This window comes from Euprymna scolopes, chromosome 28, assembly GCF_053919585.1.
Source record: "Euprymna scolopes isolate OS-2025 chromosome 28, ASM5391958v1, whole genome shotgun sequence".
In the NCBI taxonomy this organism is placed as follows: domain Eukaryota; kingdom Metazoa; phylum Mollusca; class Cephalopoda; order Sepiida; family Sepiolidae; genus Euprymna; species Euprymna scolopes.
In genome coordinates, this window is record NC_136509.1 from 101825635 (window position 1) to 101844904 (window position 19270).

The 19270-nt window shown below is 36.5% G+C and overlaps 88 non-coding genes across 88 annotated transcripts; all 88 read left to right on the plus strand.

Annotated features, from left to right (window-relative positions):
• Positions 1 to 26: 26 nt before the first annotated feature.
• Positions 27 to 99, plus strand: Trnaf-gaa (transfer RNA phenylalanine (anticodon GAA)). The gene has a single exon. It is a non-coding gene; the product is annotated as a tRNA-Phe (tRNA).
• Positions 100 to 245: 146 nt separating this feature from the next.
• On the plus strand, positions 246 to 318 carry Trnaf-gaa (transfer RNA phenylalanine (anticodon GAA)). The gene has a single exon. It is a non-coding gene; the product is annotated as a tRNA-Phe (tRNA).
• A 146-nt stretch (positions 319 to 464) lies between these two features.
• Trnaf-gaa (transfer RNA phenylalanine (anticodon GAA)) lies at positions 465 to 537 on the plus strand. Its single transcript has one exon. It is a non-coding gene; the product is annotated as a tRNA-Phe (tRNA).
• A 146-nt stretch (positions 538 to 683) lies between these two features.
• Trnaf-gaa (transfer RNA phenylalanine (anticodon GAA)) lies at positions 684 to 756 on the plus strand. The gene has a single exon. It is a non-coding gene; the product is annotated as a tRNA-Phe (tRNA).
• Positions 757 to 902: 146 nt separating this feature from the next.
• Trnaf-gaa (transfer RNA phenylalanine (anticodon GAA)) lies at positions 903 to 975 on the plus strand. Its single transcript has one exon. It is a non-coding gene; the product is annotated as a tRNA-Phe (tRNA).
• A 146-nt stretch (positions 976 to 1121) lies between these two features.
• Positions 1122 to 1194, plus strand: Trnaf-gaa (transfer RNA phenylalanine (anticodon GAA)). The gene has a single exon. It is a non-coding gene; the product is annotated as a tRNA-Phe (tRNA).
• Positions 1195 to 1340: 146 nt separating this feature from the next.
• Trnaf-gaa (transfer RNA phenylalanine (anticodon GAA)) lies at positions 1341 to 1413 on the plus strand. The gene has a single exon. It is a non-coding gene; the product is annotated as a tRNA-Phe (tRNA).
• A 146-nt stretch (positions 1414 to 1559) lies between these two features.
• Positions 1560 to 1632, plus strand: Trnaf-gaa (transfer RNA phenylalanine (anticodon GAA)). The gene has a single exon. It is a non-coding gene; the product is annotated as a tRNA-Phe (tRNA).
• Positions 1633 to 1778: 146 nt separating this feature from the next.
• Trnaf-gaa (transfer RNA phenylalanine (anticodon GAA)) lies at positions 1779 to 1854 on the plus strand. Its single transcript has one exon. It is a non-coding gene; the product is annotated as a tRNA-Phe (tRNA).
• A 142-nt stretch (positions 1855 to 1996) lies between these two features.
• Trnaf-gaa (transfer RNA phenylalanine (anticodon GAA)) lies at positions 1997 to 2069 on the plus strand. The gene has a single exon. It is a non-coding gene; the product is annotated as a tRNA-Phe (tRNA).
• A 146-nt stretch (positions 2070 to 2215) lies between these two features.
• Positions 2216 to 2288, plus strand: Trnaf-gaa (transfer RNA phenylalanine (anticodon GAA)). Its single transcript has one exon. It is a non-coding gene; the product is annotated as a tRNA-Phe (tRNA).
• Positions 2289 to 2434: 146 nt separating this feature from the next.
• Trnaf-gaa (transfer RNA phenylalanine (anticodon GAA)) lies at positions 2435 to 2507 on the plus strand. The gene has a single exon. It is a non-coding gene; the product is annotated as a tRNA-Phe (tRNA).
• A 146-nt stretch (positions 2508 to 2653) lies between these two features.
• Trnaf-gaa (transfer RNA phenylalanine (anticodon GAA)) lies at positions 2654 to 2726 on the plus strand. The gene has a single exon. It is a non-coding gene; the product is annotated as a tRNA-Phe (tRNA).
• A 146-nt stretch (positions 2727 to 2872) lies between these two features.
• Positions 2873 to 2945, plus strand: Trnaf-gaa (transfer RNA phenylalanine (anticodon GAA)). Its single transcript has one exon. It is a non-coding gene; the product is annotated as a tRNA-Phe (tRNA).
• Positions 2946 to 3091: 146 nt separating this feature from the next.
• On the plus strand, positions 3092 to 3164 carry Trnaf-gaa (transfer RNA phenylalanine (anticodon GAA)). Its single transcript has one exon. It is a non-coding gene; the product is annotated as a tRNA-Phe (tRNA).
• Positions 3165 to 3310: 146 nt separating this feature from the next.
• Trnaf-gaa (transfer RNA phenylalanine (anticodon GAA)) lies at positions 3311 to 3383 on the plus strand. Its single transcript has one exon. It is a non-coding gene; the product is annotated as a tRNA-Phe (tRNA).
• Positions 3384 to 3529: 146 nt separating this feature from the next.
• On the plus strand, positions 3530 to 3602 carry Trnaf-gaa (transfer RNA phenylalanine (anticodon GAA)). The gene has a single exon. It is a non-coding gene; the product is annotated as a tRNA-Phe (tRNA).
• A 146-nt stretch (positions 3603 to 3748) lies between these two features.
• Trnaf-gaa (transfer RNA phenylalanine (anticodon GAA)) lies at positions 3749 to 3821 on the plus strand. The gene has a single exon. It is a non-coding gene; the product is annotated as a tRNA-Phe (tRNA).
• Positions 3822 to 3967: 146 nt separating this feature from the next.
• Positions 3968 to 4040, plus strand: Trnaf-gaa (transfer RNA phenylalanine (anticodon GAA)). The gene has a single exon. It is a non-coding gene; the product is annotated as a tRNA-Phe (tRNA).
• Positions 4041 to 4186: 146 nt separating this feature from the next.
• Trnaf-gaa (transfer RNA phenylalanine (anticodon GAA)) lies at positions 4187 to 4259 on the plus strand. Its single transcript has one exon. It is a non-coding gene; the product is annotated as a tRNA-Phe (tRNA).
• A 146-nt stretch (positions 4260 to 4405) lies between these two features.
• On the plus strand, positions 4406 to 4478 carry Trnaf-gaa (transfer RNA phenylalanine (anticodon GAA)). The gene has a single exon. It is a non-coding gene; the product is annotated as a tRNA-Phe (tRNA).
• Positions 4479 to 4624: 146 nt separating this feature from the next.
• Positions 4625 to 4697, plus strand: Trnaf-gaa (transfer RNA phenylalanine (anticodon GAA)). Its single transcript has one exon. It is a non-coding gene; the product is annotated as a tRNA-Phe (tRNA).
• Positions 4698 to 4843: 146 nt separating this feature from the next.
• Trnaf-gaa (transfer RNA phenylalanine (anticodon GAA)) lies at positions 4844 to 4916 on the plus strand. The gene has a single exon. It is a non-coding gene; the product is annotated as a tRNA-Phe (tRNA).
• Positions 4917 to 5062: 146 nt separating this feature from the next.
• On the plus strand, positions 5063 to 5135 carry Trnaf-gaa (transfer RNA phenylalanine (anticodon GAA)). Its single transcript has one exon. It is a non-coding gene; the product is annotated as a tRNA-Phe (tRNA).
• A 146-nt stretch (positions 5136 to 5281) lies between these two features.
• Positions 5282 to 5354, plus strand: Trnaf-gaa (transfer RNA phenylalanine (anticodon GAA)). Its single transcript has one exon. It is a non-coding gene; the product is annotated as a tRNA-Phe (tRNA).
• A 146-nt stretch (positions 5355 to 5500) lies between these two features.
• Positions 5501 to 5573, plus strand: Trnaf-gaa (transfer RNA phenylalanine (anticodon GAA)). The gene has a single exon. It is a non-coding gene; the product is annotated as a tRNA-Phe (tRNA).
• A 146-nt stretch (positions 5574 to 5719) lies between these two features.
• Positions 5720 to 5792, plus strand: Trnaf-gaa (transfer RNA phenylalanine (anticodon GAA)). The gene has a single exon. It is a non-coding gene; the product is annotated as a tRNA-Phe (tRNA).
• Positions 5793 to 5938: 146 nt separating this feature from the next.
• On the plus strand, positions 5939 to 6011 carry Trnaf-gaa (transfer RNA phenylalanine (anticodon GAA)). The gene has a single exon. It is a non-coding gene; the product is annotated as a tRNA-Phe (tRNA).
• A 146-nt stretch (positions 6012 to 6157) lies between these two features.
• On the plus strand, positions 6158 to 6230 carry Trnaf-gaa (transfer RNA phenylalanine (anticodon GAA)). Its single transcript has one exon. It is a non-coding gene; the product is annotated as a tRNA-Phe (tRNA).
• Positions 6231 to 6376: 146 nt separating this feature from the next.
• Positions 6377 to 6449, plus strand: Trnaf-gaa (transfer RNA phenylalanine (anticodon GAA)). The gene has a single exon. It is a non-coding gene; the product is annotated as a tRNA-Phe (tRNA).
• Positions 6450 to 6595: 146 nt separating this feature from the next.
• On the plus strand, positions 6596 to 6668 carry Trnaf-gaa (transfer RNA phenylalanine (anticodon GAA)). The gene has a single exon. It is a non-coding gene; the product is annotated as a tRNA-Phe (tRNA).
• A 146-nt stretch (positions 6669 to 6814) lies between these two features.
• Positions 6815 to 6887, plus strand: Trnaf-gaa (transfer RNA phenylalanine (anticodon GAA)). The gene has a single exon. It is a non-coding gene; the product is annotated as a tRNA-Phe (tRNA).
• A 146-nt stretch (positions 6888 to 7033) lies between these two features.
• On the plus strand, positions 7034 to 7106 carry Trnaf-gaa (transfer RNA phenylalanine (anticodon GAA)). The gene has a single exon. It is a non-coding gene; the product is annotated as a tRNA-Phe (tRNA).
• A 146-nt stretch (positions 7107 to 7252) lies between these two features.
• Positions 7253 to 7325, plus strand: Trnaf-gaa (transfer RNA phenylalanine (anticodon GAA)). Its single transcript has one exon. It is a non-coding gene; the product is annotated as a tRNA-Phe (tRNA).
• Positions 7326 to 7471: 146 nt separating this feature from the next.
• Trnaf-gaa (transfer RNA phenylalanine (anticodon GAA)) lies at positions 7472 to 7544 on the plus strand. Its single transcript has one exon. It is a non-coding gene; the product is annotated as a tRNA-Phe (tRNA).
• Positions 7545 to 7690: 146 nt separating this feature from the next.
• Positions 7691 to 7763, plus strand: Trnaf-gaa (transfer RNA phenylalanine (anticodon GAA)). Its single transcript has one exon. It is a non-coding gene; the product is annotated as a tRNA-Phe (tRNA).
• Positions 7764 to 7909: 146 nt separating this feature from the next.
• Positions 7910 to 7982, plus strand: Trnaf-gaa (transfer RNA phenylalanine (anticodon GAA)). The gene has a single exon. It is a non-coding gene; the product is annotated as a tRNA-Phe (tRNA).
• Positions 7983 to 8128: 146 nt separating this feature from the next.
• Positions 8129 to 8201, plus strand: Trnaf-gaa (transfer RNA phenylalanine (anticodon GAA)). The gene has a single exon. It is a non-coding gene; the product is annotated as a tRNA-Phe (tRNA).
• Positions 8202 to 8347: 146 nt separating this feature from the next.
• Trnaf-gaa (transfer RNA phenylalanine (anticodon GAA)) lies at positions 8348 to 8420 on the plus strand. Its single transcript has one exon. It is a non-coding gene; the product is annotated as a tRNA-Phe (tRNA).
• A 146-nt stretch (positions 8421 to 8566) lies between these two features.
• On the plus strand, positions 8567 to 8639 carry Trnaf-gaa (transfer RNA phenylalanine (anticodon GAA)). Its single transcript has one exon. It is a non-coding gene; the product is annotated as a tRNA-Phe (tRNA).
• Positions 8640 to 8785: 146 nt separating this feature from the next.
• Trnaf-gaa (transfer RNA phenylalanine (anticodon GAA)) lies at positions 8786 to 8858 on the plus strand. Its single transcript has one exon. It is a non-coding gene; the product is annotated as a tRNA-Phe (tRNA).
• Positions 8859 to 9004: 146 nt separating this feature from the next.
• Positions 9005 to 9077, plus strand: Trnaf-gaa (transfer RNA phenylalanine (anticodon GAA)). Its single transcript has one exon. It is a non-coding gene; the product is annotated as a tRNA-Phe (tRNA).
• A 146-nt stretch (positions 9078 to 9223) lies between these two features.
• Trnaf-gaa (transfer RNA phenylalanine (anticodon GAA)) lies at positions 9224 to 9296 on the plus strand. The gene has a single exon. It is a non-coding gene; the product is annotated as a tRNA-Phe (tRNA).
• A 146-nt stretch (positions 9297 to 9442) lies between these two features.
• Trnaf-gaa (transfer RNA phenylalanine (anticodon GAA)) lies at positions 9443 to 9515 on the plus strand. The gene has a single exon. It is a non-coding gene; the product is annotated as a tRNA-Phe (tRNA).
• Positions 9516 to 9661: 146 nt separating this feature from the next.
• Positions 9662 to 9734, plus strand: Trnaf-gaa (transfer RNA phenylalanine (anticodon GAA)). The gene has a single exon. It is a non-coding gene; the product is annotated as a tRNA-Phe (tRNA).
• A 146-nt stretch (positions 9735 to 9880) lies between these two features.
• On the plus strand, positions 9881 to 9953 carry Trnaf-gaa (transfer RNA phenylalanine (anticodon GAA)). Its single transcript has one exon. It is a non-coding gene; the product is annotated as a tRNA-Phe (tRNA).
• Positions 9954 to 10099: 146 nt separating this feature from the next.
• On the plus strand, positions 10100 to 10172 carry Trnaf-gaa (transfer RNA phenylalanine (anticodon GAA)). Its single transcript has one exon. It is a non-coding gene; the product is annotated as a tRNA-Phe (tRNA).
• Positions 10173 to 10318: 146 nt separating this feature from the next.
• Trnaf-gaa (transfer RNA phenylalanine (anticodon GAA)) lies at positions 10319 to 10391 on the plus strand. Its single transcript has one exon. It is a non-coding gene; the product is annotated as a tRNA-Phe (tRNA).
• A 146-nt stretch (positions 10392 to 10537) lies between these two features.
• On the plus strand, positions 10538 to 10610 carry Trnaf-gaa (transfer RNA phenylalanine (anticodon GAA)). Its single transcript has one exon. It is a non-coding gene; the product is annotated as a tRNA-Phe (tRNA).
• A 146-nt stretch (positions 10611 to 10756) lies between these two features.
• Positions 10757 to 10829, plus strand: Trnaf-gaa (transfer RNA phenylalanine (anticodon GAA)). The gene has a single exon. It is a non-coding gene; the product is annotated as a tRNA-Phe (tRNA).
• Positions 10830 to 10975: 146 nt separating this feature from the next.
• On the plus strand, positions 10976 to 11048 carry Trnaf-gaa (transfer RNA phenylalanine (anticodon GAA)). Its single transcript has one exon. It is a non-coding gene; the product is annotated as a tRNA-Phe (tRNA).
• A 146-nt stretch (positions 11049 to 11194) lies between these two features.
• On the plus strand, positions 11195 to 11267 carry Trnaf-gaa (transfer RNA phenylalanine (anticodon GAA)). Its single transcript has one exon. It is a non-coding gene; the product is annotated as a tRNA-Phe (tRNA).
• Positions 11268 to 11413: 146 nt separating this feature from the next.
• Positions 11414 to 11486, plus strand: Trnaf-gaa (transfer RNA phenylalanine (anticodon GAA)). Its single transcript has one exon. It is a non-coding gene; the product is annotated as a tRNA-Phe (tRNA).
• A 146-nt stretch (positions 11487 to 11632) lies between these two features.
• Positions 11633 to 11705, plus strand: Trnaf-gaa (transfer RNA phenylalanine (anticodon GAA)). The gene has a single exon. It is a non-coding gene; the product is annotated as a tRNA-Phe (tRNA).
• Positions 11706 to 11851: 146 nt separating this feature from the next.
• On the plus strand, positions 11852 to 11924 carry Trnaf-gaa (transfer RNA phenylalanine (anticodon GAA)). The gene has a single exon. It is a non-coding gene; the product is annotated as a tRNA-Phe (tRNA).
• Positions 11925 to 12070: 146 nt separating this feature from the next.
• On the plus strand, positions 12071 to 12143 carry Trnaf-gaa (transfer RNA phenylalanine (anticodon GAA)). Its single transcript has one exon. It is a non-coding gene; the product is annotated as a tRNA-Phe (tRNA).
• A 146-nt stretch (positions 12144 to 12289) lies between these two features.
• On the plus strand, positions 12290 to 12362 carry Trnaf-gaa (transfer RNA phenylalanine (anticodon GAA)). The gene has a single exon. It is a non-coding gene; the product is annotated as a tRNA-Phe (tRNA).
• Positions 12363 to 12508: 146 nt separating this feature from the next.
• On the plus strand, positions 12509 to 12581 carry Trnaf-gaa (transfer RNA phenylalanine (anticodon GAA)). The gene has a single exon. It is a non-coding gene; the product is annotated as a tRNA-Phe (tRNA).
• A 146-nt stretch (positions 12582 to 12727) lies between these two features.
• Trnaf-gaa (transfer RNA phenylalanine (anticodon GAA)) lies at positions 12728 to 12800 on the plus strand. The gene has a single exon. It is a non-coding gene; the product is annotated as a tRNA-Phe (tRNA).
• A 146-nt stretch (positions 12801 to 12946) lies between these two features.
• On the plus strand, positions 12947 to 13019 carry Trnaf-gaa (transfer RNA phenylalanine (anticodon GAA)). Its single transcript has one exon. It is a non-coding gene; the product is annotated as a tRNA-Phe (tRNA).
• Positions 13020 to 13165: 146 nt separating this feature from the next.
• On the plus strand, positions 13166 to 13238 carry Trnaf-gaa (transfer RNA phenylalanine (anticodon GAA)). The gene has a single exon. It is a non-coding gene; the product is annotated as a tRNA-Phe (tRNA).
• A 146-nt stretch (positions 13239 to 13384) lies between these two features.
• Positions 13385 to 13457, plus strand: Trnaf-gaa (transfer RNA phenylalanine (anticodon GAA)). The gene has a single exon. It is a non-coding gene; the product is annotated as a tRNA-Phe (tRNA).
• Positions 13458 to 13603: 146 nt separating this feature from the next.
• Positions 13604 to 13676, plus strand: Trnaf-gaa (transfer RNA phenylalanine (anticodon GAA)). The gene has a single exon. It is a non-coding gene; the product is annotated as a tRNA-Phe (tRNA).
• A 146-nt stretch (positions 13677 to 13822) lies between these two features.
• Trnaf-gaa (transfer RNA phenylalanine (anticodon GAA)) lies at positions 13823 to 13895 on the plus strand. The gene has a single exon. It is a non-coding gene; the product is annotated as a tRNA-Phe (tRNA).
• Positions 13896 to 14042: 147 nt separating this feature from the next.
• Trnaf-gaa (transfer RNA phenylalanine (anticodon GAA)) lies at positions 14043 to 14115 on the plus strand. The gene has a single exon. It is a non-coding gene; the product is annotated as a tRNA-Phe (tRNA).
• A 147-nt stretch (positions 14116 to 14262) lies between these two features.
• On the plus strand, positions 14263 to 14335 carry Trnaf-gaa (transfer RNA phenylalanine (anticodon GAA)). The gene has a single exon. It is a non-coding gene; the product is annotated as a tRNA-Phe (tRNA).
• A 146-nt stretch (positions 14336 to 14481) lies between these two features.
• On the plus strand, positions 14482 to 14554 carry Trnaf-gaa (transfer RNA phenylalanine (anticodon GAA)). The gene has a single exon. It is a non-coding gene; the product is annotated as a tRNA-Phe (tRNA).
• A 146-nt stretch (positions 14555 to 14700) lies between these two features.
• On the plus strand, positions 14701 to 14773 carry Trnaf-gaa (transfer RNA phenylalanine (anticodon GAA)). The gene has a single exon. It is a non-coding gene; the product is annotated as a tRNA-Phe (tRNA).
• Positions 14774 to 14919: 146 nt separating this feature from the next.
• Positions 14920 to 14992, plus strand: Trnaf-gaa (transfer RNA phenylalanine (anticodon GAA)). Its single transcript has one exon. It is a non-coding gene; the product is annotated as a tRNA-Phe (tRNA).
• A 146-nt stretch (positions 14993 to 15138) lies between these two features.
• Trnaf-gaa (transfer RNA phenylalanine (anticodon GAA)) lies at positions 15139 to 15211 on the plus strand. The gene has a single exon. It is a non-coding gene; the product is annotated as a tRNA-Phe (tRNA).
• A 146-nt stretch (positions 15212 to 15357) lies between these two features.
• Trnaf-gaa (transfer RNA phenylalanine (anticodon GAA)) lies at positions 15358 to 15430 on the plus strand. Its single transcript has one exon. It is a non-coding gene; the product is annotated as a tRNA-Phe (tRNA).
• A 146-nt stretch (positions 15431 to 15576) lies between these two features.
• Positions 15577 to 15649, plus strand: Trnaf-gaa (transfer RNA phenylalanine (anticodon GAA)). The gene has a single exon. It is a non-coding gene; the product is annotated as a tRNA-Phe (tRNA).
• A 146-nt stretch (positions 15650 to 15795) lies between these two features.
• Trnaf-gaa (transfer RNA phenylalanine (anticodon GAA)) lies at positions 15796 to 15868 on the plus strand. The gene has a single exon. It is a non-coding gene; the product is annotated as a tRNA-Phe (tRNA).
• A 146-nt stretch (positions 15869 to 16014) lies between these two features.
• Positions 16015 to 16087, plus strand: Trnaf-gaa (transfer RNA phenylalanine (anticodon GAA)). The gene has a single exon. It is a non-coding gene; the product is annotated as a tRNA-Phe (tRNA).
• Positions 16088 to 16233: 146 nt separating this feature from the next.
• Trnaf-gaa (transfer RNA phenylalanine (anticodon GAA)) lies at positions 16234 to 16306 on the plus strand. Its single transcript has one exon. It is a non-coding gene; the product is annotated as a tRNA-Phe (tRNA).
• A 146-nt stretch (positions 16307 to 16452) lies between these two features.
• Trnaf-gaa (transfer RNA phenylalanine (anticodon GAA)) lies at positions 16453 to 16525 on the plus strand. The gene has a single exon. It is a non-coding gene; the product is annotated as a tRNA-Phe (tRNA).
• A 146-nt stretch (positions 16526 to 16671) lies between these two features.
• Trnaf-gaa (transfer RNA phenylalanine (anticodon GAA)) lies at positions 16672 to 16744 on the plus strand. Its single transcript has one exon. It is a non-coding gene; the product is annotated as a tRNA-Phe (tRNA).
• Positions 16745 to 16890: 146 nt separating this feature from the next.
• Positions 16891 to 16963, plus strand: Trnaf-gaa (transfer RNA phenylalanine (anticodon GAA)). The gene has a single exon. It is a non-coding gene; the product is annotated as a tRNA-Phe (tRNA).
• Positions 16964 to 17109: 146 nt separating this feature from the next.
• Trnaf-gaa (transfer RNA phenylalanine (anticodon GAA)) lies at positions 17110 to 17182 on the plus strand. The gene has a single exon. It is a non-coding gene; the product is annotated as a tRNA-Phe (tRNA).
• A 146-nt stretch (positions 17183 to 17328) lies between these two features.
• Positions 17329 to 17401, plus strand: Trnaf-gaa (transfer RNA phenylalanine (anticodon GAA)). Its single transcript has one exon. It is a non-coding gene; the product is annotated as a tRNA-Phe (tRNA).
• A 146-nt stretch (positions 17402 to 17547) lies between these two features.
• On the plus strand, positions 17548 to 17620 carry Trnaf-gaa (transfer RNA phenylalanine (anticodon GAA)). The gene has a single exon. It is a non-coding gene; the product is annotated as a tRNA-Phe (tRNA).
• Positions 17621 to 17766: 146 nt separating this feature from the next.
• Trnaf-gaa (transfer RNA phenylalanine (anticodon GAA)) lies at positions 17767 to 17839 on the plus strand. The gene has a single exon. It is a non-coding gene; the product is annotated as a tRNA-Phe (tRNA).
• A 146-nt stretch (positions 17840 to 17985) lies between these two features.
• Positions 17986 to 18058, plus strand: Trnaf-gaa (transfer RNA phenylalanine (anticodon GAA)). Its single transcript has one exon. It is a non-coding gene; the product is annotated as a tRNA-Phe (tRNA).
• Positions 18059 to 18204: 146 nt separating this feature from the next.
• On the plus strand, positions 18205 to 18277 carry Trnaf-gaa (transfer RNA phenylalanine (anticodon GAA)). The gene has a single exon. It is a non-coding gene; the product is annotated as a tRNA-Phe (tRNA).
• Positions 18278 to 18423: 146 nt separating this feature from the next.
• On the plus strand, positions 18424 to 18496 carry Trnaf-gaa (transfer RNA phenylalanine (anticodon GAA)). Its single transcript has one exon. It is a non-coding gene; the product is annotated as a tRNA-Phe (tRNA).
• A 146-nt stretch (positions 18497 to 18642) lies between these two features.
• On the plus strand, positions 18643 to 18715 carry Trnaf-gaa (transfer RNA phenylalanine (anticodon GAA)). The gene has a single exon. It is a non-coding gene; the product is annotated as a tRNA-Phe (tRNA).
• A 146-nt stretch (positions 18716 to 18861) lies between these two features.
• Positions 18862 to 18934, plus strand: Trnaf-gaa (transfer RNA phenylalanine (anticodon GAA)). Its single transcript has one exon. It is a non-coding gene; the product is annotated as a tRNA-Phe (tRNA).
• Positions 18935 to 19080: 146 nt separating this feature from the next.
• Trnaf-gaa (transfer RNA phenylalanine (anticodon GAA)) lies at positions 19081 to 19153 on the plus strand. The gene has a single exon. It is a non-coding gene; the product is annotated as a tRNA-Phe (tRNA).
• Positions 19154 to 19270: the final 117 nt, after the last annotated feature.

Below are 19270 nucleotides of genomic sequence, written 5' to 3' on the forward strand. Positions count from 1 at the left end.
GTGAAACAAAGAATGTTAGAAAGCAAGCCGAAATAGCTCAGTTGGGAGAGCGTTAGACTGAAGATCTAAAGGTCCCTGGTTCAATCCCGGGTTTCGGCATGTGTGTGAGGGGAAACAAAACCTCGTATTTTAATCAAATTGATTAGTGATTTTAGATGAGTAATCGGATATTGTCTGTAATTTACATTTTCTTAAGTAAATGTAGTAAAGAATGTACAAGTGAAACAAAGAATCTTAGAAAGCAAGCCGAAATAGCTCAGTTGGGAGAGCGTTAGACTGAAGATCTAAAGGTCCCTGGTTCAATCCCGGGTTTCGGCATGTGTGTGAGGGGAAACAAAACCTCGTATTTTAATCAAATTGATTAGTGATTTTAGATGAATAATCAGATATTGTCTGTAATTTACATTTTCTTAAGTAAATGTAGTAAAGAATGTACAAGTGAAACAAAGAATGTTAGAAAGCAAGCCGAAATAGCTCAGTTGGGAGAGCGTTAGACTGAAGATCTAAAGGTCCCTGGTTCAATCCCGGGTTTCGGCATGTATGTGAGGGGAAACGAAACCTCGTATTTTAATCAAATTGATGAGTGATTTTAGATGAATAATCAGATATTGTCTGTAATTTACATTTTCTTAAGTAAATGTAGTAAAGAATGTACAAGTGAAACAAAGAATGTTAGAAAGATAGCCGAAATAGCTCAGTTGGGAGAGCGTTAGACTGAAGATCTAAAGGTCCCTGGTTCAATCCCGGGTTTCGGCATGTGTGTGAGGGGAAACAAAACCTCGTATTTTAATCAAATTGATTAGTGATTTTAGATGAATAATCGGATATTGTCTGTAATTTACATTTTCTTAAGTAAATGTAGTAAAGAATGTACAAGTGAAACAAAGAATGTTAGAAAGATAGCCGAAATAGCTCAGTTGGGAGAGCGTTAGACTGAAGATCTAAAGGTCCCTGGTTCAATCCCGGGTTTCGGCATGTGTGTGAGGGGAAACAAAACCTCGTATTTTAATCAAATTGATGAGTGATTTTAGATGAATAATCGGATATTGTCTGTAATTTACATTTTCTTAAGTAAATGTAGTAAAGAATGTACAAGTGAAACAAAGAATGTTAGAAAGATAGCCGAAATAGCTCAGTTGGGAGAGCGTTAGACTGAAGATCTAAAGGTCCCTGGTTCAATCCCGGGTTTCGGCATGTGTGTGAGGGGAAACAAAACCTCGTATTTTAATCAAATTGATTAGTGATTTTAGATGAATAATCGGATATTGTCTGTAATTTACATTTTCTTAAGTAAATGTAGTAAAGAATGTACAAGTGAAACAAAGAATCTTAGAAAGCAAGCCGAAATAGCTCAGTTGGGAGAGCGTTAGACTGAAGATCTAAAGGTCCCTGGTTCAATCCCGGGTTTGGGCATGTGTGTGAGGGGAAACAAAACCTCGTATTTTAATCAAATTGATTAGTGATTTTAGATGAATAATCGGATATTGTCTGTAATTTACATTTTCTTAAGTAAATGTAGTAAAGAATGTACAAGTGAAACAAAGAATCTTAGAAAGCAAGCCGAAATAGCTCAGTTGGGAGAGCGTTAGACTGAAGATCTAAAGGTCCCTGGTTCAATCCCGGGTTTCGGCATGTGTGGGAGGGGAAACAAAACCTCGTATTTTAATCAAATTGATGAGTGATTTTAGATGAATAATCGGATATTGTCTGTAATTTACATTTTCTTAAGTAAATGTAGTAAAGAATGTACAAGTGAAACAAAGAATGTTATAAAGATAGCCGAAATAGCTCAGTTGGGAGAGCGTTAGACTGAAGATCTAAAGGTCCCTGGTTCAATCCCGTGTTTCGCATGTGTGTGAGGGGAAACAAAACCTCGTATTTTAATCAAATTGATGAGTGATTTTAGATGAATAATCGGATATTGTCTGTAATTTACATTTTCTTAAGTAAATGTAGTAAAGAATGTACAAGTGAAACAAAGAATGTTAGAAAGATAGCCGAAATAGCTCAGTTGGGAGAGCGTTAGACTGAAGATCTAAAGGTCCCTGGTTCAATCCCGGGTTTCGGCATGTGTGGGAGGGGAAACAAAACCTCGTATTTTAATCAAATTGATGAGTGATTTTAGATGAATAATCGGATATTGTCTGTAATTTACATTTTCTTAAGTAAATGTAGTAAAGAATGTACAAGTGAAACAAAGAATGTTAGAAAGATAGCCGAAATAGCTCAGTTGGGAGAGCGTTAGACTGAAGATCTAAAGGTCCCTGGTTCAATCCCGGGTTTCGGCATGTGTGTGAGGGGAAACAAAACCTCGTATTTTAATCAAATTGATGAGTGATTTTAGATGAATAATCGGATATTGTCTGTAATTTACATTTTCTTAAGTAAATGTAGTAAAGAATGTACAAGTGAAACAAAGAATGTTAGAAAGATAGCCGAAATAGCTCAGTTGGGAGAGCGTTAGACTGAAGATCTAAAGGTCCCTGGTTCAATCCCGGGTTTCGGCATGTGTGTGAGGGGAAACAAAACCTCGTATTTTAATGAAATTGATTAGTGATTTTAGATGAATAATCGGATATTGTCTGTAATTTACATTTTCTTAAGTAAATGTAGTAAAGAATGTACAAGTGAAACAAAGAATCTTAGAAAGCAAGCCGAAATAGCTCAGTTGGGAGAGCGTTAGACTGAAGATCTAAAGGTCCCTGGTTCAATCCCGGGTTTGGGCATGTGTGTGAGGGGAAACAAAACCTCGTATTTTAATCAAATTGATTAGTGATTTTAGATGAATAATCGGATATTGTCTGTAATTTACATTTTCTTAAGTAAATGTAGTAAAGAATGTACAAGTGAAACAAAGAATCTTAGAAAGCAAGCCGAAATAGCTCAGTTGGGAGAGCGTTAGACTGAAGATCTAAAGGTCCCTGGTTCAATCCCGGGTTTCGGCATGTGTGTGAGGGGAAACAAAACCTCGTATTTTAATCAAATTGATGAGTGATTTTAGATGAATAATCGGATATTGTCTGTAATTTACATTTTCTTAAGTAAATGTAGTAAAGAATGTACAAGTGAAACAAAGAATCTTAGAAAGCAAGCCGAAATAGCTCAGTTGGGAGAGCGTTAGACTGAAGATCTAAAGGTCCCTGGTTCAATCCCGGGTTTGGGCATGTGTGTGAGGGGAAACAAAACCTCGTATTTTAATCAAATTGATTAGTGATTTTAGATGAATAATCGGATATTGTCTGTAATTTACATTTTCTTAAGTAAATGTAGTAAAGAATGTACAAGTGAAACAAAGAATGTTAGAAAGCAAGCCGAAATAGCTCAGTTGGGAGAGCGTTAGACTGAAGATCTAAAGGTCCCTGGTTCAATCCCGGGTTTCGGATTGTGTGTGAGGGGAAACGAAACTTCGTATTTTCATCAAATTGATGAGTGATTTTAGATGAATAATCGGATATTGTCTGTAATTTACATTTTCTTAAGTAAATGTAGTAAAGAATGTACAAGTGAAACAAAGAATGTTAGAAAGCAAGCCGAAATAGCTCAGTTGGGAGAGCGTTAGACTGAAGATCTAAAGGTCCCTGGTTGAATCCCGGGTTTCGGCATGTGTGTGAGGGGAAACAAAACCTTGTATTTTAATCAAATTGATGAGTGATTTTAGATGAATAATCGGATATTGTCTGTAATTTACATTTTCTTAAGTAAATGTAGTAAAGAATGTACAAGTGAAACAAAGAATCTTAGAAAGCAAGCCGAAATAGCTCAGTTGGGAGAGCGTTAGACTGAAGATCTAAAGGTCCCTGGTTCAATCCCGGGTTTCGGATTGTGTGTGAGGGGAAACGAAACTTCGTATTTTCATCAAATTGATGAGTGATTTTAGATGAATAATCGGATATTGTCTGTAATTTACATTTTCTTAAGTAAATGTAGTAAAGAATGTACAAGTGAAACAAAGAATCTTAGAAAGCAAGCCGAAATAGCTCAGTTGGGAGAGCGTTAGACTGAAGATCTAAAGGTCCCTGGTTGAATCCCGGGTTTCGGCATGTGTGTGAGGGGAAACAAAACCTTGTATTTTAATCAAATTGATTAGTGATTTTAGATGAATAATCGGATATTGTCTGTAATTTACATTTTCTTAAGTAAATGTAGTAAAGAATGTACAAGTGAAACAAAGAATCTTAGAAAGCAAGCCGAAATAGCTCAGTTGGGAGAGCGTTAGACTGAAGATCTAAAGGTCCCTGGTTCAATCCCGGGTTTCGGCATGTGTGTGAGGGGAAACGAAACCTCGTATTTTAATCAAATTGATGAGTGATTTTAGATGAATAATCGGATATTGTCTGTAATTTACATTTTCTTAAGTAAATGTAGTAAAGAATGTACAAGTGAAACAAAGAATGTTAGAAAGCAAGCCGAAATAGCTCAGTTGGGAGAGCGTTAGACTGAAGATCTAAAGGTCCCTGGTTCAATCCCGGGTTTCGGATTGTGTGTGAGGGGAAACGAAACTTCGTATTTTCATAAAATTGATGAGTGATTTTAGATGAATAATCGGATATTGTCTGTAATTTACATTTTCTTAAGTAAATGTAGTAAAGAATGTACAAGTGAAACAAAGAATGTTAGAAAGCAAGCCGAAATAGCTCAGTTGGGAGAGCGTTAGACTGAAGATCTAAAGGTCCCTGGTTCAATCCCGGGTTTCGGCATGTGTGTGAGGGGAAACAAAACCTCGTATTTTAATCAAATTGATGAGTGATTTTAGATGAATAATCGGATATTGTCTGTAATTTACATTTTCTTAAGTAAATGTAGTAAAGAATGTACAAGTGAAACAAAGAATGTTAGAAAGCAAGCCGAAATAGCTCAGTTGGGAGAGCGTTAGACTGAAGATCTAAAGGTCCCTGGTTCAATCCCGGGTTTCGGATTGTGTGTGAGGGGAAACGAAACTTCGTATTTTCATAAAATTGATGAGTGATTTTAGATGAATAATCGGATATTGTCTGTAATTTACATTTTCTTAAGTAAATGTAGTAAAGAATGTACAAGTGAAACAAAGAATGTTAGAAAGCAAGCCGAAATAGCTCAGTTGGGAGAGCGTTAGACTGAAGATCTAAAGGTCCCTGGTTCAATCCCGGGTTTCGGCATGTGTGTGAGGGGAAACAAAACCTCGTATTTTAATCAAATTGATGAGTGATTTTAGATGAATAATCGGATATTGTCTGTAATTTACATTTTCTTAAGTAAATGTAGTAAAGAATGTACAAGTGAAACAAAGAATGTTAGAAAGCAAGCCGAAATAGCTCAGTTGGGAGAGCGTTAGACTGAAGATCTAAAGGTCCCTGGTTCAATCCCGGGTTTCGGATTGTGTGTGAGGGGAAACGAAACTTCGTATTTTCATAAAATTGATGAGTGATTTTAGATGAATAATCGGATATTGTCTGTAATTTACATTTTCTTAAGTAAATGTAGTAAAGAATGTACAAGTGAAACAAAGAATGTTAGAAAGCAAGCCGAAATAGCTCAGTTGGGAGAGCGTTAGACTGAAGATCTAAAGGTCCCTGGTTCAATCCCGGGTTTCGGCATGTGTGTGAGGGGAAACAAAACCTCGTATTTTAATCAAATTGATGAGTGATTTTAGATGAATAATCGGATATTGTCTGTAATTTACATTTTCTTAAGTAAATGTAGTAAAGAATGTACAAGTGAAACAAAGAATGTTAGAAAGCAAGCCGAAATAGCTCAGTTGGGAGAGCGTTAGACTGAAGATCTAAAGGTCCCTGGTTCAATCCCGGGTTTCGGATTGTGTGTGAGGGGAAACGAAACTTCGTATTTTCATAAAATTGATGAGTGATTTTAGATGAATAATCGGATATTGTCTGTAATTTACATTTTCTTAAGTAAATGTAGTAAAGAATGTACAAGTGAAACAAAGAATGTTAGAAAGCAAGCCGAAATAGCTCAGTTGGGAGAGCGTTAGACTGAAGATCTAAAGGTCCCTGGTTCAATCCCGGGTTTCGGCATGTGTGTGAGGGGAAACAAAACCTCGTATTTTAATCAAATTGATGAGTGATTTTAGATGAATAATCGGATATTGTCTGTAATTTACATTTTCTTAAGTAAATGTAGTAAAGAATGTACAAGTGAAACAAAGAATGTTAGAAAGCAAGCCGAAATAGCTCAGTTGGGAGAGCGTTAGACTGAAGATCTAAAGGTCCCTGGTTCAATCCCGGGTTTCGGATTGTGTGTGAGGGGAAACGAAACTTCGTATTTTCATAAAATTGATGAGTGATTTTAGATGAATAATCGGATATTGTCTGTAATTTACATTTTCTTAAGTAAATGTAGTAAAGAATGTACAAGTGAAACAAAGAATGTTAGAAAGCAAGCCGAAATAGCTCAGTTGGGAGAGCGTTAGACTGAAGATCTAAAGGTCCCTGGTTGAATCCCGGGTTTCGGCATGTGTGTGAGGGGAAACAAAACCTCGTATTTTAATCAAATTGATGAGTGATTTTAGATGAATAATCGGATATTGTCTGTAATTTACATTTTCTTAAGTAAATGTAGTAAAGAATGTACAAGTGAAACAAAGAATCTTAGAAAGCAAGCCGAAATAGCTCAGTTGGGAGAGCGTTAGACTGAAGATCTAAAGGTCCCTGGTTGAATCCCGGGTTTCGGCATGTGTGTGAGGGGAAACAAAACCTCGTATTTTAATCAAATTGATGAGTGATTTTAGATGAATAATCGGATATTGTCTGTAATTTACATTTTCTTAAGTAAATGTAGTAAAGAATGTACAAGTGAAACAAAGAATCTTAGAAAGCAAGCCGAAATAGCTCAGTTGGGAGAGCGTTAGACTGAAGATCTAAAGGTCCCTGGTTGAATCCCGGGTTTCGGCATGTGTGTGAGGGGAAACAAAACCTCGTATTTTAATCAAATTGATGAGTGATTTTAGATGAATAATCGGATATTGTCTGTAATTTACATTTTCTTAAGTAAATGTAGTAAAGAATGTACAAGTGAAACAAAGAATCTTAGAAAGCAAGCCGAAATAGCTCAGTTGGGAGAGCGTTAGACTGAAGATCTAAAGGTCCCTGGTTGAATCCCGGGTTTCGGCATGTGTGTGAGGGGAAACAAAACCTCGTATTTTAATCAAATTGATGAGTGATTTTAGATGAATAATCGGATATTGTCTGTAATTTACATTTTCTTAAGTAAATGTAGTAAAGAATGTACAAGTGAAACAAAGAATGTTAGAAAGCAAGCCGAAATAGCTCAGTTGGGAGAGCGTTAGACTGAAGATCTAAAGGTCCCTGGTTGAATCCCGGGTTTCGGCATGTGTGTGAGGGGAAACAAAACCTCGTATTTTAATCAAATTGATGAGTGATTTTAGATGAATAATCGGATATTGTCTGTAATTTACATTTTCTTAAGTAAATGTAGTAAAGAATGTACAAGTGAAACAAAGAATCTTAGAAAGCAAGCCGAAATAGCTCAGTTGGGAGAGCGTTAGACTGAAGATCTAAAGGTCCCTGGTTGAATCCCGGGTTTCGGCATGTGTGTGAGGGGAAACAAAACCTCGTATTTTAATCAAATTGATGAGTGATTTTAGATGAATAATCGGATATTGTCTGTAATTTACATTTTCTTAAGTAAATGTAGTAAAGAATGTACAAGTGAAACAAAGAATCTTAGAAAGCAAGCCGAAATAGCTCAGTTGGGAGAGCGTTAGACTGAAGATCTAAAGGTCCCTGGTTGAATCCCGGGTTTCGGCATGTGTGTGAGGGGAAACAAAACCTCGTATTTTAATCAAATTGATGAGTGATTTTAGATGAATAATCGGATATTGTCTGTAATTTACATTTTCTTAAGTAAATGTAGTAAAGAATGTACAAGTGAAACAAAGAATCTTAGAAAGCAAGCCGAAATAGCTCAGTTGGGAGAGCGTTAGACTGAAGATCTAAAGGTCCCTGGTTGAATCCCGGGTTTCGGCATGTGTGTGAGGGGAAACAAAACCTCGTATTTTAATCAAATTGATGAGTGATTTTAGATGAATAATCGGATATTGTCTGTAATTTACATTTTCTTAAGTAAATGTAGTAAAGAATGTACAAGTGAAACAAAGAATCTTAGAAAGCAAGCCGAAATAGCTCAGTTGGGAGAGCGTTAGACTGAAGATCTAAAGGTCCCTGGTTGAATCCCGGGTTTCGGCATGTGTGTGAGGGGAAACAAAACCTCGTATTTTAATCAAATTGATGAGTGATTTTAGATGAATAATCGGATATTGTCTGTAATTTACATTTTCTTAAGTAAATGTAGTAAAGAATGTACAAGTGAAACAAAGAATCTTAGAAAGCAAGCCGAAATAGCTCAGTTGGGAGAGCGTTAGACTGAAGATCTAAAGGTCCCTGGTTCAATCCCGGGTTTCGGCATGTGTGTGAGGGGAAACAAAACCTCGTATTTTAATCAAATTGATTAGTGATTTTAGATGAATAATCGGATATTGTCTGTAATTTACATTTTCTTAAGTAAATGTAGTAAAGAATGTACAAGTGAAACAAAGAATCTTAGAAAGCAAGCCGAAATAGCTCAGTTGGGAGAGCGTTAGACTGAAGATCTAAAGGTCCCTGGTTGAATCCCGGGTTTCGGCATGTGTGTGAGGGGAAACAAAACCTCGTATTTTAATCAAATTGATGAGTGATTTTAGATGAATAATCGGATATTGTCTGTAATTTACATTTTCTTAAGTAAATGTAGTAAAGAATGTACAAGTGAAACAAAGAATCTTAGAAAGCAAGCCGAAATAGCTCAGTTGGGAGAGCGTTAGACTGAAGATCTAAAGGTCCCTGGTTGAATCCCGGGTTTCGGCATGTGTGTGAGGGGAAACAAAACCTCGTATTTTAATCAAATTGATGAGTGATTTTAGATGAATAATCGGATATTGTCTGTAATTTACATTTTCTTAAGTAAATGTAGTAAAGAATGTACAAGTGAAACAAAGAATCTTAGAAAGCAAGCCGAAATAGCTCAGTTGGGAGAGCGTTAGACTGAAGATCTAAAGGTCCCTGGTTCAATCCCGGGTTTCGGCATGTGTGGGAGGGGAAACGAAACTTCGTATTTTAATCAAATTGATGAGTGATTTTAGATGAATAATCGGATATTGTCTGTAATTTACATTTTCTTAAGTAAATGTAGTAAAGAATGTACAAGTGAAACAAAGAATCTTAGAAAGCAAGCCGAAATAGCTCAGTTGGGAGAGCGTTAGACTGAAGATCTAAAGGTCCCTGGTTCAATCCCGGGTTTCGGCATGTGTGTGAGGGGAAACAAAACCTTGTATTATAATCAAATTGATTAGTGATTTTAGAGGAATAATCGGATATTGTCTGTAATTTACATTTTCTTAAGTAAATGTAGTAAAGAATGTACAAGTGAAACAAAGAATCTTAGAAAGCGAGCCGAAATAGCTCAGTTGGGAGAGCGTTAGACTGAAGATCTAAAGGTCCCTGGTTGAATCCCGGGTTTCGGCATGTGTGTGAGGGGAAACAAAACCTCGTATTTTAATCAAATTGATTAGTGATTTTAGATGAAAACTCGGATATTGTCTGTAATTTACATTTTCTTAAGTAAATGTAGTAAAGAATGTACAAGTGAAACAAAGAATCTTAGAAAGCAAGCCGAAATAGCTCAGTTGGGAGAGCGTTAGACTGAAGATCTAAAGGTCCCTGGTTCAATCCCGGGTTTCGGCATGTGTGGGAGGGGAAACGAAACTTCGTATTTTAATCAAATTGATGAGTGATTTTAGATGAATAATCGGATATTGTCTGTAATTTACATTTTCTTAAGTAAATGTAGTAAAGAATGTACAAGTGAAACAAAGAATCTTAGAAAGCAAGCCGAAATAGCTCAGTTGGGAGAGCGTTAGACTGAAGATCTAAAGGTCCCTGGTTCAATCCCGGGTTTCGGCATGTGTGTGAGGGGAAACAAAACCTTGTATTATAATCAAATTGATTAGTGATTTTAGATGAATAATCGGATATTGTCTGTAATTTACATTTTCTTAAGTAAATGTAGTAAAGAATGTACAAGTGAAACAAAGAATCTTAGAAAGCAAGCCGAAATAGCTCAGTTGGGAGAGCGTTAGACTGAAGATCTAAAGGTCCCTGGTTGAATCCCGGGTTTCGGCATGTGTGTGAGGGGAAACAAAACCTTGTATTTTAATCAAATTGATTAGTGATTTTAGATGAATAATCGGATATTGTCTGTAATTTACATTTTCTTAAGTAAATGTAGTAAAGAATGTACAAGTGAAACAAAGAATGTTAGAAAGCAAGCCGAAATAGCTCAGTTGGGAGAGCGTTAGACTGAAGATCTAAAGGTCCCTGGTTCAATCCCGGGTTTCGGCATGTGTGGGAGGGGAAACGAAACTTCGTATTTTAATCAAATTGATGAGTGATTTTAGATGAATAATCGGATATTGTCTGTAATTTACATTTTCTTAAGTAAATGTAGTAAAGAATGTACAAGTGAAACAAAGAATCTTAGAAAGCAAGCCGAAATAGCTCAGTTGGGAGAGCGTTAGACTGAAGATCTAAAGGTCCCTGGTTCAATCCCGGGTTTCGGCATGTGTGTGAGGGGAAACAAAACCTTGTATTATAATCAAATTGATTAGTGATTTTAGAGGAATAATCGGATATTGTCTGTAATTTACATTTTCTTAAGTAAATGTAGTAAAGAATGTACAAGTGAAACAAAGAATCTTAGAAAGCAAGCCGAAATAGCTCAGTTGGGAGAGCGTTAGACTGAAGATCTAAAGGTCCCTGGTTGAATCCCGGGTTTCGGCATGTGTGTGAGGGGAAACAAAACCTTGTATTTTAATCAAATTGATGAGTGATTTTAGATGAATAATCGGATATTGTCTGTAATTTACATTTTCTTAAGTAAATGTAGTAAAGAATGTACAAGTGAAACAAAGAATGTTAGAAAGCAAGCCGAAATAGCTCAGTTGGGAGAGCGTTAGACTGAAGATCTAAAGGTCCCTGGTTGAATCCCGGGTTTCGGCATGTGTGTGAGGGGAAACAAAACCTTGTATTTTAATCAAATTGATGAGTGATTTTAGATGAATAATCGGATATTGTCTGTAATTTACATTTTCTTAAGTAAATGTAGTAAAGAATGTACAAGTGAAACAAAGAATCTTAGAAAGCAAGCCGAAATAGCTCAGTTGGGAGAGCGTTAGACTGAAGATCTAAAGGTCCCTGGTTCAATCCCGGGTTTCGGCATGTGTGGGAGGGGAAACGAAACTTCGTATTTTAATCAAATTGATGAGTGATTTTAGATGAATAATCGGATATTGTCTGTAATTTACATTTTCTTAAGTAAATGTAGTAAAGAATGTACAAGTGAAACAAAGAATGTTAGAAAGCAAGCCGAAATAGCTCAGTTGGGAGAGCGTTAGACTGAAGATCTAAAGGTCCCTGGTTCAATCCCGGGTTTCGGCATGTGTGGGAGGGGAAACGAAACTTCGTATTTTAATCAAATTGATGAGTGATTTTAGATGAATAATCGGATATTGTCTGTAATTTACATTTTCTTAAGTAAATGTAGTAAAGAATGTACAAGTGAAACAAAGAATGTTAGAAAGCAAGCCGAAATAGCTTAGTTGGGAGAGCGTTAGACTGAAGATCTAAAGGTCCCTGGTTCAATCCCGGGTTTCGGCATGTGTGTGAGGGGAAACAAAACCTTGTATTTTAATCAAATTGATTAGTGATTTTAGATGAATAATCGGATATTGTCTGTAATTTACATTTTCTTAAGTAAATGTAGTAAAGAATGTACAAGTGAAACAAAGAATCTTAGAAAGCAAGCCGAAATAGCTCAGTTGGGAGAGCGTTAGACTGAAGATCTAAAGGTCCCTGGTTCAATCCCGGGTTTCGGCATGTGTGTGAGGGGAAACAAAACCTCGTATTTTAATCAAATTGATGAGTGATTTTAGATGAATAATCGGATATTGTCTGTAATTTACATTTTCTTAAGTAAATATAGTAAAGAATGTACAAGTGAAACAAAGAATGTTAGAAAGCAAGCCGAAATAGCTCAGTTGGGAGAGCGTTAGACTGAAGATCTAAAGGTCCCTGGTTCAATCCCGGGTTTCGGCATGTGTGGGAGGGGAAACGAAACTTCGTATTTTAATCAAATTGATGAGTGATTTTAGATGAATAATCGGATATTGTCTGTAATTTACATTTTCTTAAGTAAATGTAGTAAAGAATGTACAAGTGAAACAAAGAATGTTAGAAAGCAAGCCGAAATAGCTCAGTTGGGAGAGCGTTAGACTGAAGATCTAAAGGTCCCTGGTTCAATCCCGGGTTTCGGCATGTGTGTGAGGGGAAACAAAACCTCGTATTTTAATCAAATTGATGAGTGATTTTAGATGAATAATCGGATATTGTCTGTAATTTACATTTTCTTAAGTAAATGTAGTAAAGAATGTACAAGTGAAACAAAGAATGTTAGAAAGCAAGCCGAAATAGCTCAGTTGGGAGAGCGTTAGACTGAAGATCTAAAGGTCCCTGGTTCAATCCCGGGTTTCGGCATGTGTGTGAGGGGAAACAAAACCTCGTATTTTAATCAAATTGATGAGTGATTTTAGATGAATAATCGGATATTGTCTGTAATTTACATTTTCTTAAGTAAATGTAGTAAAGAATGTAAAAGTGAAACAAAGAATGTTAGACAGCAAGCCGAAATAGCTCAGTTGGGAGAGCGTTAGACTGAAGATCTAAAGGTCCCTGGTTCAATCCCGGGTTTCGGCATGTGTGTGAGGGGAAACAAAACCTCGTATTTTAATCAAATTGATTAGTGATTTTAGATGAATAATCGGATATTGTCTGTAATTTACATTTTCTTAAGTAAATGTAGTAAAGAATGTACAAGTGAAACAAAGAATCTTAGAAAGCAAGCCGAAATAGCTCAGTTGGGAGAGCGTTAGACTGAAGATCTAAAGGTCCCTGGTTCAATCCCGGGTTTCGGCATGTGTGTGAGGGGAAACAAAACCTCGTATTTTAATCAAATTGATGAGTGATTTTAGATGAAAACTCGGATATTGTCTGTAATTTACATTTTCTTAAGTAAATGTAGTAAAAAATGTACAAGTGAAACAAAGAATGTTAGAAAGCAAGCCGAAATAGCTCAGTTGGGAGAGCGTTAGACTGAAGATCTAAAGGTCCCTAGTTCAATCCCGGGTTTCGGCATGTGTGTGAGGGGAAACAAAACCTCGTATTTTAATCAAATTGATGAGTGATTTTAGATGAATAATCGGATATTGTCTGTAATTTACATTTTCTTAAGTAAATGTAGTAAAGAATGTACAAGTGAAACAAAGAACGTTAGACAGCAAGCCGAAATAGCTCAGTTGGGAGAGCGTTAGACTGAAGATCTAAAGGTCCCTGGTTCAATCCCGGGTTTCGGCATGTGTGTGAGGGGAAACAAAACCACGTATTTTAATCAAATTGATGAGTGATTTTAGATGAATAATCGGATATTGTCTGTAATTTACATTTTCTTAAGTAAATGTAGTAAAGAATGTACAAGTGAAACAAAGAATGTTAGAAAGCAAGCCGAAATAGCTCAGTTGGGAGAGCGTTAGACTGAAGATCTAAAGGTCCCTGGTTCAATCCCGGGTTTCGGCATGTGTGTGAGGGGAAACGAAACGTCGTATTTTAATCAAATTGATGAGTGATTTTAGATGAAAACTCGGATTGTGTCTGTAATTTACATTTTCTTAAGTAAATGTAGTAAAGAATGTACAAGTGAAACAAAGAATGTTAGAAAGCAAGCCGAAATAGCTCAGTTGGGAGAGCGTTAGACTGAAGATCTAAAGGTCCCTGGTTCAAACCCGGGTTTCGGCATGTGTGTGAGGGGAAAGAAAACCCCTGTATTTTAATCAAATTGATGAGTGATTTTAGATGAAAACTCGGATATTGTCTGTAATTTACATTTTCTTAAGTAAATGTAGTAAAGAATGTACAAGTGAAACAAAGAATGTTAGAAAGCAAGCCGAAATAGCTCAGTTGGGAGAGCGTTAGACTGAAGATCTAAAGGTCCCTGGTTCAATCCCGGGTTTCGGCATGTGTGTGAGGGGAAACAAAACCCCTGTATTTTAATCAAATTGATGAGTGATTTTAGATGAAAACTCGGATATTGTCTGTAATTTACATTTTCTTAAGTAAATGTAGTAAAGAATGTACAAGTGAAACAAAGAATGTAAGAAAGCAAGCCGAAATAGCTCAGTTGGGAGAGCGTTAGACTGAAGATCTAAAGGTCCCTGGTTCAATCCCGGGTTTCGGCATGTGTGTGAGGGGAAACGAAACTTCGTATTTTAATCAAATTGATGAGTGATTTTAGATGAAAACTCGGATATTGTCTGTAATTTACATTTTCTTAAGTAAATGTAGTAAAGAATGTACAAGTGAAACAAAGAATGTTAGAAAGCAAGCCGAAATAGCTCAGTTGGGAGAGCGTTAGACTGAAGATCTAAAGGTCCCTGGTTCAATCCCGGGTTTCGGCATGTGTGTGAGGGGAAACAAAACCTCGTATTTTAATCAAATTGATGAGTGATTTTAGATGAATAATCGGATATTGTCTGTAATTTACATTTTCTTAAGTAAATGTAGTAAAGAATGTACAAGTGAAACAAAGAATCTTAGAAAGCAAGCCGAAGTAGCTCAGTTGGGAGAGCGTTAGACTGAAGATCTAAAGGTCCCTGGTTCAATCCCGGGTTTCGGCATGTGTGTGAGGGGAAACGAAACTTCGTATTTTAATCAAATTGATGAGTGATTTTAGATGAAAACTCGGATATTGTCTGTAATTTACATTTTCTTAAGTAAATGTAGTAAAGAATGTACAAGTGAAACAAAGAATGTTAGAAAGCAAGCCGAAATAGCTCAGTTGGGAGAGCGTTAGACTGAAGATCTAAAGGTCCCTGGTTCAATCCCGGGTTTCGGCATGTGTGTGAGGGGAAACGAAACTTCGTATTTTAATCAAATTGATGAGTGATTTTAGATGAAAACTCGGATATTGTCTGTAATTTACATTTTCTTAAGTAAATGTAGTAAAGAATGTACAAGTGAAACAAAGAATGTTAGAAAGCAAGCCGAAATAGCTCAGTTGGGAGAGCGTTAGACTGAAGATCTAAAGGTCCCTGGTTCAATCCCGGGTTTCGGCATGTGTGTGAGGGGAAACAAAACCTCGTATTTTAATCAAATTGATGAGTGATTTTAGATGAATAATCGGATATTGTCTGTAATTTACATTTTCTTAAGTAAATGTAGTAAAGAATGTACAAGTGAAACAAAGAATCTTAGAAAGCAAGCCGAAGTAGCTCAGTTGGGAGAGCGTTAGACTGAAGATCTAAAGGTCCCTGGTTCAATCCCGGGTTTCGGCATGTGTGTGAGGGGAAACAAAACCTCGTATTTTAATCAAATTGATGAGTGATTTTAGATGAAAACTCGGATATTGTCTGTAATTTACATTTTCTTAAGTAAATGTAGTAAAGAATGTACAAGTGAAACAAAGAATGTTAGAAAGCAAGCCGAAATATCTCAGTTGGGAGAGCGTTAGACTGAAGATCTAAAGGTCCCTGGTTCAATCCCGGGTTTCGGCATGTGTGTGAGGGGAAACAAAACCTCGTATTTTAATCAAATTGATGAGTGATTTTAGATGAATAATCGGATATTGTCTGTAATTTACATTTTCTTAAGTAAATGTAGTAAAGAATGTACAAGTGAAACAAAGAATGTTAGAAAGCAAGCCGAAATAGCTCAGTTGGGAGAGCGTTAGACTGAAGATCTAAAGGTCCCTGGTTCAATCCCGGGTTTCGGCATGTGTGTGAGGGGAAACGAAACCTCGTATTTTAATCAAATTGATGTGTGATTTTAGATGAATAATCGGATATTGTCTGTAATTTACATTTTCTTAAGTAAATGTAGTAAAGAATGTACAAGTGAAACAAAGAATGTTAGAAAGCAAGCCAGAATAGCTCAGTTGGGAGAGCGTTAGACTGAAGATCTAAAGGTCCCTGGTTCAATCCCGGGTTTCGGCATGTGTGTGAGGGGAAACAAAACCTCGTATTTTAATCAAATTGATGAGTGATTTTAGATGAAAACTCGGATATTGTCTGTAATTTCCATTTTCTTAAGTAAATGTAGTAAAGAATGTACAAGTGAAACAAAGAATGTTAGAAAGCAAGCCGAAATAGCTCAGTTGGGAGAGCGTTAGACTGAAGATCTAAAGGTCCCTGGTTCAATCCCGGGTTTCGGCATGTGTGTGAGGGGAAACGAAACTTCGTATTTTAATCAAATTGATGAGTGATTTTAGATGAAAACTCGGATATTGTCTGTAATTTACATTTTCTTAAGTAAATGTAGTAAAGAATGTACAAGTGAAACAAAGAATGTTAGAAAGCAAGCCGAAATAGCTCAGTTGGGAGAGCGTTAGACTGAAGATCTAAAGGTCCCTGGTTCAATCCCGGGTTTCGGCATGTGTGTGAGGGGAAACAAAACCTCGTATTTTAATCAAATTGATGAGTGATTTTAGATGAATAATCGGATATTGTCTGTAATTTACATTTTCTTAAGTAAATGTAGTAAAGAATGTACAAGTGAAACAAAGAATGTTAGAAAGCAAGCCGAAATAGCTCAGTTGGGAGAGCGTTAGACTGAAGATCTAAAGGTCCCTGGTTCAATCCCGGGTTTCGGCATGTGTGTGAGGGGAAACAAAACCTCGTATTTTAATCAAATTGATGAGTGATTTTAGATGAAAACTCGGATATTGTCTGTAATTTACATTTTCTTAAGTAAATGTAGTAAAGAATGTACAAGTGAAACAAAGAATGTTAGAAAGCAAGCCGAAATAGCTCAGTTGGGAGAGCGTTAGACTGAAGATCTAAAGGTCCCTGGTTCAATCCCGGGTTTCGGCATGTGTGTGAGGGGAAACGAAACCTCGTATTTTAATCAAATTGATGAGTGATTTTAGATGAATAATCGGATATTGTCTGTAATTTACATTTTCTTAAGTAAATGTAGTAAAGAATGTACAAGTGAAACAAAGAATCTTAGAAAGCAAGCCGAAATAGCTCAGTTGGGAGAGCGTTAGACTGAAGATCTAAAGGTCCCTGGTTCAATCCCGGGTTTCGGCATGTGTGTGAGGGGAAACGAAACCTCGTATTTTAATCAAATTGATTAGTGATTTTAGATGAATAATCGGATATTGTCTGTAATTTACATTTTCTTAAGTAAATGTAGTAAAGAATGTACAAGTGAAACAAAGAATGTTAGAAAGCAAGCCGAAATAGCTCAGTTGGGAGAGCGTTAGACTGAAGATCTAAAGGTCCCTGGTTCAATCCCGGGTTTCGGCATGTGTGTGAGGGGAAACGAAACCTCGTATTTTAATCAAATTGATTAGTGATTTTAGATGAATAATCGGATATTGTCTGTAATTTACATTTTCTTAAGTAAATGTAGTAAAGAATGTACAAGTGAAACAAAGAATGTTAGAAAGCAAGCCGAAATAGCTCAGTTGGGAGAGCGTTAGACTGAAGATCTAAAGGTCCCTGGTTCAATCCCGGGTTTCGGCATGTGTGTGAGGGGAAACGAAACCTCGTATTTTAATCAAATTGATGAGTGATTTTAGATGAATAATCGGATATTGTCTGTAATTTACATTTTCTTAAGTAAATGTAGTAAAGAATGTACAAGTGAAACAAAGAATGTTAGAAAGCAAGCCGAAATAGCTCAGTTGGGAGAGCGTTAGACTGAAGATCTAAAGGTCCCTGGTTCAATCCCGGGTTTCGGCATGTGTGTGAGGGGAAACGAAACCTCGTATTTTAATCAAATTGATTAGTGATTTTAGATGAATAATCGGATATTGTCTGTAATTTACATTTTCTTAAGTAAATGTAGTAAAGAATGTACAAGTGAAACAAAGAATGTTAGAAAGCAAGCCGAAATAGCTCAGTTGGGAGAGCGTTAGACTGAAGATCTAAAGGTCCCTGGTTCAATCCCGGGTTTCGGCATGTGTGTGAGGGGAAACGAAACCTCGTATTTTAATCAAATTGATTAGTGATTTTAGATGAATAATCGGATATTGTCTGTAATTTACATTTTCTTAAGTAAATGTAGTAAAGAATGTACAAGTGAAACAAAGAATGTTAGAAAGCAAGCCGAAATAGCTCAGTTGGGAGAGCGTTAGACTGAAGATCTAAAGGTCCCTGGTTCAATCCCGGGTTTCGGCATGTGTGTGAGGGGAAACAAAACCTCGTATTTTAATCAAATTGATGAGTGATTTTAGATGAGTAATCGGATATTGTCTGTAATTTACATTTTCTTAAGTAAATGTAGTAAAGAATGTACAAGTGAAACAAAGAATGTTAGAAAGCAAGCCGAAATAGCTCAGTTGGGAGAGCGTTAGACTGAAGATCTAAAGGTCCCTGGTTCAATCCCGGGTTTCGGCATGTGTGTGAGGGGAAACAAAACCTCTTATTTTAATCAAATTGATGAGTGATTTTAGATGAAAACTCGGATATTGTCTGTAATTTACATTTTCTTAAGTAAATGTAGTAAAGAATGTACAAGTGAAACAAAGAATGTTAGAAAGCAAGCCGAAATAGCTCAGTTGGGAGAGCGTTAGACTGAAGATCTAAAGGTCCCTGGTTCAATCCCGGGTTTCGGCATGTGTGTGAGGGGAAACAAAACCTCGTATTTTAATCAAATTGATGAGTGATTTTAGATGAAAACTCGGATATTGTCTGTAATTTACATTTTCTTAAGTAAATGTAGTAAAGAATGTACAAGTGAAACAAAGAATGTTAGAAAGCAAGCCGAAATAGCTCAGTTGGGAGAGCGTTAGACTGAAGATCTAAAGGTCCCTGGTTCAATCCCGGGTTTCGGCATGTGTGTGAGGGGAAACAAAACCTCTTATTTTAATCAAATTGATGAGTGATTTTAGATGAAAACTCGGATATTGTCTGTAATTTACATTTTCTTAAGTAAATGTAGTAAAGAATGTACAAGTGAAACAAAGAATGTTAGAAAGCAAGCCGAAATAGCTCAGTTGGGAGAGCGTTAGACTGAAGATCTAAAGGTCCCTGGTTCAATCCCGGGTTTCGGCATGTGTGTGAGGGGAAACAAAACCTCGTATTTTAATCAAATTGATGAGTGATTTTAGATGAGTAATCGGATATTGTCTGTAATTTACATTTTCTTAAGTAAATGTAGTAAAGAATGTA